Source organism: Canis lupus, chromosome 35 (genome assembly GCF_003254725.2).
Source record: "Canis lupus dingo isolate Sandy chromosome 35, ASM325472v2, whole genome shotgun sequence".
Classification (NCBI taxonomy): Eukaryota; Metazoa; Chordata; class Mammalia; order Carnivora; family Canidae; genus Canis; species Canis lupus.
The window spans coordinates 14,546,121-14,554,323 of NC_064277.1; the positions used below are offsets into that span (position 1 = coordinate 14,546,121).

At 45.3% G+C, this 8,203-nt stretch overlaps 1 long non-coding RNA gene across 2 annotated transcripts in view; it reads left to right on the forward strand.

Moving 5' to 3' along the window:
• Positions 1-7,594, forward strand: part of LOC112657939 (uncharacterized) — a 48,725-nt gene extending 41,131 nt beyond the window's left edge. The window contains exon 6 of one of the 2 annotated variants that reach the window (XR_004812367.2): positions 7,134-7,594. This is a non-coding gene — a long non-coding RNA (uncharacterized LOC112657939). Of the gene's footprint in view, positions 1-2,482; positions 3,390-7,133 lie in introns of those variants that run through there. The other variant, XR_003135360.3, reaches the window with a different exon arrangement.
• The last annotated feature ends 609 nt before the right edge of the window (positions 7,595-8,203 follow it).

An 8,203-nucleotide genomic window follows, 5' to 3' on the forward strand; every position in this document is an offset into this window, starting at 1 on the left:
TCCCCAAAGTCTGACCTCTAAGCACACAACCTATTGCCCATGTGCCAGGTGGTCCTCTATTTGTACTTAGACACCCCTCTCACTGAGCACCAGCGGGACTGGTGAACTTGGGAACCCTCCAGAGCCCACACTCAGCTTGAGTTCTGTTGCAGTAGAAAGAACACAGGCCTAAAAGCCAAAAGCCCTAGGTGCGAGCCTCAATTCTGTAGGAGTGTTCCTGAGCAGGTCTCCATAAATCTTATCAATCTTGTTTTTTCCCCTTATCTTTGAACTGAGGGGATAAGCAAGATGATCTCTAAGATTCTTCCAGCTATGTAGTCCTAGAAGTTATTCGTTAGAGAGGGTGAAAAAGTCCCAAACAATTCCAGGCTAAATCAGGACAAGGCATATAGCCCAAGTGCCTTTTTTCACTCCTTAAAAAACAAAAGTTCTTTAAGGAGTGAAAAAAGCGCAAATAACATCACTGCAGAATATCAAATCAATTCAGATTGTTAATGGAGAGTCATAAAGGGGGAGTTTATTTTTTCATGATTAGAAGGCTTTTTCCAGGCAAGAGCCTGGATCTGGCTATCTCATCGGCTGCAGCCAGACCTCTCTCCCTTAGAATACATTCATTTCCCGCTTTATACACAGAAAGGCCTCACATGCCCAAACCTGAAATCCTCCTAGTGTAGATGTGCTTTGGGTCTACAGAGGCTATTATGCCCTCTTTCATGAAATGAATCATGATTAATAATAGCCGGAGGGTGAGGAATTACAGTCATGCCTTATTACTGAAGATGCGTCTTCCCCTGCCTGGCTGATGATGACAGCAATGACGAAGCATTTCATCAACTGGAAACGAGCCTCAGCCTCAGACTTTCACCCGCGCATCCCCAGAGAAAGGCTGCTGGAAGGTGGTTGGAAGCGCAAAAGCAGCACAGCCCAGTTAGTCAACTTGCGTTGGCTGGTCCACCTCCTACAAACGCATGATTCAGCTGTTGGCCCCCAAAAAACCATCTTTTTTTTTTTTTTTTTTTAAAGAGGGAATCCAAAAATTAGTAACTGGTCTAGGAAAAGAAATCAAATTTCCTTTCGAACAGACAAGTATCAGCAGAACGAATAAAATAACACTAATTCTTGGCTAAGTTATTTCACCTCCTGGGACCTTACACCACCAAATACTCAATAAAAACCATTTCCAGAGAGAGGTAGATACAGAAGGGAGGCTTGGTGGCAACTAGCTTTTCACTTTGGCTTAAGTTCTGAAACTACCTTGATTACTTCTTAGGTCATAACCCAGTCTCAAATCTAAACACGGGGGAAGAGAGTCCATACTCGCAGGGGCACAGGAATCTAAAGTATACGAAAGAACAAATGGATTGAGTTCGCATCACTCACTTATCATCCCTTCAGCCCCCCTCTCTTCCTCTCGGTTTGAGAACTAATGTTTTTGTCACCACATGTGCAAATGAGGGTTTTTCAATTCGGGAGGCAGGTTTAGTTTGACCCCTCTGCTAACTGTAAGCAGTGGGTTGTTAAAAGCTAATAAGCATATGCACATTTATTCTGAGAACAAATAGCTCTGGGGTATGAAGCGGGATGAACCACAATGAAAGTAAAATATTAAGTACTTAACATTTTACCATAAAAAGTTGTCTCTTGTCAATCGGGTGTGATTTGATGTCTGATGATTTGATCCAGCTTCAGTTCTGTTCTGCTGCAGAATTTAGCATCCCACCCCCCACCCTCCTTTGCCCACCTTTCCTCAAGGGGTCTTTTCCACGTCTGTAAATGACTCTGAGCCCCCGCCCCCCAACACAGAATAAAGGAAGTCTTTTTTAGGTTTAATTACAACATTTTCAAATGGTAAATGATTTTGTTTGCATCTGAAGGAGAAACTCAAAGAATTGGTGACAGGAAGGGGAAGTTCTTAAAATCCCCCCACCCCCACCCCCGCCAAATATCCTGACAATATAAACCCAAAGGAAGGGGAAATCTCCAAGATTAGCAAAGGTAAATAAACAATAAACAAAATACAGTAAACATCAGTTTGCAGTGTCTACAAGCATCAAATCACTGTGCTGCACACAGGACATTATTGTGGGTCAATTATGCTTCCATAAAAAAAAAGATGGAAGATGGCAGCACAATCTGTGACAGAGGAAATAAACTTTGTTGTGCACACACATACACACACACACAAATACAACAAAAAACCCTCCAAAATACCTAGTTTCATGAGAAGCAGCACATTATCCAAAAAGAAAAATATCGGGATGCCTGGGAGGCTCAGTGGTTGGGGGTCTGCCTTCGGCTCAGGGTGTGATCCTGGAGTCTCGGGATCGGATCCTGCATCAGGCTCCCTGCATGCTTTTCCCTCTGCCTATGTCTCTGCCTCTCTCTGTGTCTCTCATGAATAAATAAATAAAATCTTAAAAAACAAAAACAAAAATATTCACAACCCCCATTTTTTCCCTTCTTCCTCCTTTCTCTCTTGTAGGTTCTCTCCTTTTGCCCACAGGTAGAGCCTGGGACTGCTTTCAGAAAAAAACAATGGTTATCAAGGCACTTGGGAAGCTCAGTTGGTTAAGTACCTGACGTTAGATCTCAGCTTGAGTCTGATCTCAGTCAGGATCGTGAGTTCAAGCTTTGCACCAGTATGGAGCCTAGTAAAAAAATAAATAATAAAAATAAAATAATTAAGGAAAGAAAAAACAATAGTTACCTAAATTCTAAACTATTCTTGTCATCCTCAACCTTCCCAAAGAAGTCATCTCCTTACCTGCCCCACCCTTAGGCTCTAATTTCTGTCTTGCTGTGTTTTTAGTTCTTCATAGGACTGTTTCCAAGACTGAAATGAACTATCCTTCTCTGAAATGTTTCTACTGTTGACAAGTGTCATCTCTGTACTCCTTGCCTCTCTGTTCCACCCTTCAGGTAAAAGGTGGAGAGAGAGCAGGAGGAGGGGGAGAGTCAGAGGGAGAAGTAGATGCCCTGCTGAGCATGGAGTCCCACTCAGGCCTCATCCCAGGACCCTGAGATCTTGAGCAGAAACCAAGAGTTGGATGCTTAACCGACTGAGCCACCCAGGCATTCCAATGAGTCATCTTTGATTCCTCTTTTCTCTCAGTCCCCCAACAGCCAATCCATTGTTGGGTCCAGTTGTCTCAGCCACCAGAATACACTCTGACTCATAATCTGTGCACTTCTTGCCATTCCTGTTGTTATTGTCCCCATGTAAGCTACCATCCCCTTTGGCCTGGTTACCGAATTCCGTGCTGATACTTTTCCCTTTCATCCAGTTTTTGACGGATGGTGGAAGTGGTCTTTTATTTTTTATTTATTTTTTTTTAAAGAAGACTATTTTTTTTAAAGATTTATTTATTTATTCAGTCAGAGAGAGCGAGAGAGAGGCAAAGACACAGGCAGAGGGAGAAGCAGGCTCCATACAGGAAGCCCGATGTGGGACTTGATCCCGGGTCTCCAGGATCACACCCCGGGCTGCAGGCGGCGCTAAACCCGCTGCGCCACCAGGGCTGCCCCGAAGTGGTCTTTTAAAAACATAGGTCAGATGATGTTAATCCTCTGAGTACAATTTTCCCGTGACTTCCCAGAGCATTTGTTAAAGTAACCAGATTGGGCCCAAGATGAAGTTGCTCCTACTACACATCAGCAAACCAAAACTTAACTGTTCCTATGCATGGCTCCCAGAAAAGGAAGACCTGGGTCAATCAGTGCTTGTCTGCTCTGTACGAGTGACCTCACCCAGCTCCAAGACTTCCTTTTGCTCTCTATAAGGAAAACAATCTTGCTTTAACCAATCAGCCAATCCCGAGTATAATTCCTTATTTCTGCTCATTTTGATCTAAAAAGTCTTCTCCAATTGTACAACTCCTTGGAGTTCCTTCATATCTGCTAGATTGATTGTGGACAGATTCATGGATTGCTGAATCAAGCCAATAAGATGTTTAAGATGTACTCAGTTGAATTTTTGTTCCCTAACATATTTAAGGTACAAATTTACCTCTTCCTCCCTTCTCCCTTGCTGATAAACTCCAGTTGTCTGAACCTCCTTTCTGCCTGTAGTGGCCCAAGTGCCTGTATTTGCACTTGCCACTCCTAGGACCAGCTTTTCTGATTTCCCATACCTGGGACCTTCCTGCAGGTCTTGGCCAAAGTGTCGCTTTCTTGGGAAGACCTTCTCTGACTCTATCCCAATTCTCACACATTACTCTCTTCATTTTCTTCATTGAAGCCATATCTTATTGTTGGTCTTCTTCCCCAGCATATAAGCTCTACCACTGTAGAGTCCTTGTCTTCCAGGTGGATTGCTATAAACCCAGGCCCTAGAACAAGTGCCTCCCATGTTTTAGGTGCCTAGGCTGATTTAAAAAACAGAACAAAAAACAATGGGGTGCCTGGGTGGCTCAGTTGGCTGAGCATCTGCTTTCTGCTGTGGTCGTGATCCTGATCCCCACATTGAGCTCTCTACTCAGCAGGGAGTCTGCTTGTCCCTCTCCCTCTCCTGTGTTCTCCCTCTCTCTCTCTCTCTCAAATAAATTTTAAAAAGTTTTAAAAAGTTAATTGATTAATCAAACAATCAGAGGCTCTAATCCAAGCTCCAGAGCTGAGCTCTTTGGTTAAATGGATAGTCTTTGGTTCCAACCAAGGAGCCTCTCTGGCCTCTCTGGGGAGGTGAGTTGGGCAGAGAGGTGGGGCAAACTACCACTACTGCCAATCGGTAGCCCTATCCATGAGTCCCCAAAGTACTTTTGCTTGGTGTGATAGAACAGAAAGCAGCAGAAAGCCCAATAAGCCCCTCAACATGGTCTCCTGGAATCAAAGACTCCCTGGATGAAGTGGTATTTCCTGGGAGAAGGAAGCTGATGGATGACAGGGTGAGCTTAAGAAAGAGGAAGGAGATGTGGTATAAGCATGCAAAGGCCTCTGGAAGACTAGATGGGGTGATGACCATTAAGCTGAAGATGTAAGGAGTGGGTCTGCACTGTTTTAAAGGAAGTTGACTTGGGCAGCCCTGGTGGCTCAGCGGTTTAGTGCTGCCTTCGGCCCGGGGTGTGATCCTGGAGACCTGGGATCGAGTCCCACGTTGGGCTCCCTGCATGGAGCCTGCTTGTCCCTCTGCCTGTGTCTCTGCCTCTGTGTGTGTGTGTGTGTCTCTCTCATGAATTAATAAATAAAATCTTTAAAAAAAAAATAAAATAAAGGAAGTTGACTTTATCTGAAGAGCAGGACATGTTTTAGCTACCTACTGCTATGTAACCATGCCAAACCTTAGTGGCTTGAAACAACACCACTCATTTATTTATCTGCTTCTGATTCTGAGATTTGGACAGGGCTTGACCGGGATGTATCTCCTTTCCTCCCTGTGGTGCAGGCCAGGGTGGTGTCTCCAGGGTGGACTGGAGAATCCACCATCCCTAGGACTAGAATGTTCCCATGGCCTTAGTTGCATATTTGGTGCTGCAGATATGCAGCAGGAGGGCGACTGGTCCTCTGTCTCTTTATCTAGTCCCTTATCATCTGGTAACCTGGCCCAAGCTTCTGTCCACAGCAGCTGATCCCCAAGAGAAGGAAATCAGAAGCTGGGCTCTTACCCAGCAGGCTTAGAAATCCCAGAATATTACTTCTACCACATTCAATTCACATTCAATATCACTTCTAGTACATTCTGTTGGTAAAAGCAAATTGTAAGGCCCAGATTTAAGAGAAAGGAAGTAGATTCCACCTCTATGAGATTTCCATTCATATGAGGATTAAAGTAACTGCTGGTGGCCACCTTTGCAGACAGCCCACCTCAGGGCAGAACCACGTTTGCCGATTGGGAGGACTAATCTCTCTTCACTGCAGAGAATGGCCTGGAGTGAGGCAGAAATGAGGGTAGGAAGGCCAGTTTGGAGGGTGTCATCGAGGAATAGATGAGAACTGAAGGGCTAGGCTAGAGGTAAAGATGGAGAGAAGTGAAGGGGTCTCTACAAGGGAAGAATCAGGTCAACGGCAGTTGGGATCAAGAGAAGAATGAAGAGAGGAGTTAAGAATAACACCAGAGGGTCACCTGGGTGGCACAGTTGGTCAAGCATCTGGCTTTTGGTTTTGGCTCAGGGCATGATCTCAAGGTTATGAGATTAAGCCCTGAGTTAGGCTCCGTGCTTAGCACAAAGTTGGCTTGAGATTCTGTCCCTGCCTGTCTTGACCCCTTGGACACTCTCTCTCAAAATAAGTAAATAAATCTTAAAAAAAAAAAAAAAAAAAATAACACCAGGGCTCTTTGCTGATCTCAGAGTAGCTCCCCTTACCCCTGTCAAAATCCAGCTTAAGGAAGTCGTTCTGATTCCTAGAAAGCTTCCTCTTAGCAGAGCTCCGTTCCTGCTAAGGAAGTCACTCGGGTAGGATTATTTTGACTTCAAGAAATTAGTTAAGAGGCACCTGGGTGGCTCAGTCAGTTGAGCGTCTGCCTTCGGCTCAGGTCATGATCCTGAAGTCCTGGGATAGAGCCCCACACTGGGCTCCCTACACAGCTGGGAACCTGCTTCTCCTTCTCCCTTTGCCTCTGTGCATGCTCAATCTCTCTCTCTCTCTCTCTCTCTCTCTGTCTCTGTCAAATTAAATAAAATCATTAAAAATAAACAGAGGGGCACCTGGGTGGCTCAGTGTTTGAGCATCTGCCTTGGGCTCAGGGTGTGATCCCGGGATCGAGTCCCACGTTGGGCTCTCTGCATGGAGCCTGCTTCTCCCTCTGCCTGTGTCTCTGCCTCTCCCTGTGTCTCTCATGAATAAATAAATAAAATTAAAAAAAAATCACAGTTAAATGTATTGTGTTTGAAGAGGCTAGTCAGGGATACTCTGCATATTTGTGAGAGTCTAAGAGGCAGCACGGCTGGTAGCTTGAAAGATTTTTGGTAGCTTGAAAGATTTTTTCGGGAGGCAGATAGGTCAGCTGGCCCCACTCTAGCTGGCTCTGCTCTAGCCACCCCCCCCCCCCCCCAACACACACACACGTCCCCTGCACCACCCAAGAATGGAGAGAAGCCAGGGTCAGTCAGGCTGTTCTGTCCTGCCTTGACCCCACACCTTGGGGCTTTCTCCACTTCAGTGATCAGGAGAGTCAGGCTGACCTATTTTCTGTCTGACAGGTAGCGTCAGCCACCAGCCGGAGTAGGATTCTGAAATACTTGAGGTAAGTGAATGTCTAGGAGGCTGTGGAAAGCCTCCTGTCCCTGGAGAGAGGAAGAATCTGTGTCTGTTTTGAAAGCTTTTTCTTTAGGATGCTGAGCCAGGATGGTCCAGGATGAGAGACCTGTGATTCTAGTCAGACAGGTCCATCGGGAAGCCCCGATTCTTGGAGTAAGGACTTCTCAGAAAAACAAAACTCTAGCCAATCGAGGTTCCCAAGCCTCCCTTTACCTGCGGCCAGAGATAACAAGAATGAAACAGCCTCTCTCCATGCACCTCCTCACCTTGGCTCTAGGCACTTAAAATCTGGAGCAACTCAGTTGTCTATTGATTCCTGAGGCTCTTGGGTAGTTTGAGGTTATAAAAATAGATGCACCTAGATCTTGTGCAAGATACAAAACTGGGCTTTTTTTTTTTTTCCTCTAAGCACTGAAACTAAGTTTTAAGGGAAAAAGGAACAACTACAGAAACCAAACAGGGCAGCTGGAGAGAGAAAACTTAACGTGTCCCCAAACTGAAATAATCATCTTTTCCCCACCCCTAATTTCCCCTCCAAAAACCGGTTTCCCCTCCTAACTTCCTTTTTCTCCCAACAGTAACAGCACTCTCTGTGCTGCCCAAGCTTAAAAAACTGAGGTGTGTTTGTTTATCTCTTTTTTTAAAGTAATGTCTATACCCAGTGTGGGGCTCAAACAACCCCGAGATCAAGAGTTGCATGCTCTTCTGACGGAGCTGGCCAGATGCCCGTTTGTTTTTTATCTTGACCATTCCCTGTCCATTGTCCATAGAACCATTGTCACCAAGTCTTGCTTGTCTACTCCAAGACTTTGTGACATTGCCATAGTTTTCCTCTCCTCCCCAGGGTCTAGCCTTTCACCCTTCACCCCTCTACATTCCCTCCTCTCAACCCCCATCAGAGTGCCCCCTTCAAACTGCTGTCCTGGTGTGTCACACTCTCTAACAGCTGCTGCTGCTGCTGCTGCTGCTTCTTTTTTTAGGATTTTATTTCTTTATTTGACTGGGAGAGAGA